The 1,555-nt window shown below is 38.4% G+C and overlaps 1 protein-coding gene across 1 annotated transcript in view; it reads right to left on the minus strand.

Moving 5' to 3' along the window:
* Nucleotides 1-1,555, minus strand: part of LOC106011712 (neutral protease) — an 11,306-nt gene that overhangs the window by 2,769 nt on the left and 6,982 nt on the right. The gene's annotated exons all lie outside the window — the stretch shown is intronic.

A 1,555-nucleotide genomic window follows, 5' to 3' on the forward strand; every position in this document is an offset into this window, starting at 1 on the left:
TAGGCCTATGGACTTTTCACGAAATCAGATACTGGAAACCTGATAACATAATACACTGCGCTTAAGAAATGAATTAATGTTTCAAGACATTAGGGGGCTGAAAGGGGTTTGAGTGAGAAGTTACACAGGTATACAAAGAAAATTAAACGAGAAACAACACTTATTTCTTTGTTATTTTGACCTTTGACCCACACAGACAGGCACAAATACACATAGACATAGACACGTAGACACAGACACATGCAAACTAACACACACATGTATCCTGCACATACAAATACACATAAACAACACACTCCCACAGACAACACACTTAGATAACACACATACGCGCACACACACACACACACACACACACACACACACACACACACACACACACACACACAAAGCCCCCCTCCCCCCATCCACCCACGGAAACACACAAAGTAGACCAACCTCATTTTCGGCCACGTATAGATCGCCAGCAACCAGCCAATCTGCTTCTCCAAACACATATAGCTCTGCCACTTCGCCTATCATGTCTGCAAACGCCTCGTTAATACCCCCTGGTTGGTTTCTAGTGTCATCAAAACAGAAGAGATGGTTTATAATCTGGTTATTTGACTTTATGAATAGTATTAATAGTATTATCTCTATGGATTTAGTATCAGCACGAGGTTTACGACACTTGCAGCACAATTAAGTGCCTAAGATTGAAGGTGTCCCTAGAGAGTGACATTCAAAGTACATTGGGGGGACAGATAATTGAGATAAGTGGGATAGACATTTCATTGGGAAGTAGGAGAAAACCACACCAAAGCACTTGCGTATCACCCACCATCTTTATGATTTATTTTCTGGTCATTTAATTGTTTGAATAACATAAAGCTTATAATGGATTATTCCTTCTTATCAGTGTTATCATAAGAGCCTATATTCAGGAAATCTAAACTATCAATAACATGACTGATTTAAGACATAAATAGTTTGAAACAAAATTAACAATTTTGCTAAATAACGGTCTCTTTACTTCACAAAAAAATAATAAAAACTGTTTTTTAAAATTAGGTTGCTGCTCCTGTTTTGTTGGATATTCTTATGATAATTTAAAAAATGCTGATAATGAAAAAATAATAATGATAGCAATAATAAAAATAATGATCATAACAATAGTTATAATGGTGATGGTGATAATGATAATGGTGATGGTGATAATGATAATGATAATAACGATAATAACAATAATACTAGTGTTAATGGTAATAATAATAATAATAAGAAGAAGAATTTTACGCATATCCATGCTCGTATTAGATAGGAAAGGGGGAGAATACCACAGTGCACCCGCCAAACACCCACTCCCGAGGTTCAAGTTCCACTCTAACACTCCAGGTCCCAGCTCGTGAGCGACAGTGTCAAGGTAGGTCTACGGGTAGGTGTTACGCCCGACCTCGCTCCCAAACGCCGTGGACTCGCACCTCTACCCCAACCTCTACCCCCTCCCCACCCTCTCAACCTGTAGTTTTAGTTTTAGAAAGAGCAAACGGAACTTATTGCAACAGGAATAAGTCAT

This window comes from Aplysia californica, unplaced genomic scaffold (genome assembly GCF_000002075.1).
Source record: "Aplysia californica isolate F4 #8 unplaced genomic scaffold, AplCal3.0 scaffold00166, whole genome shotgun sequence".
Classification (NCBI taxonomy): domain Eukaryota; kingdom Metazoa; phylum Mollusca; class Gastropoda; order Aplysiida; family Aplysiidae; genus Aplysia; species Aplysia californica.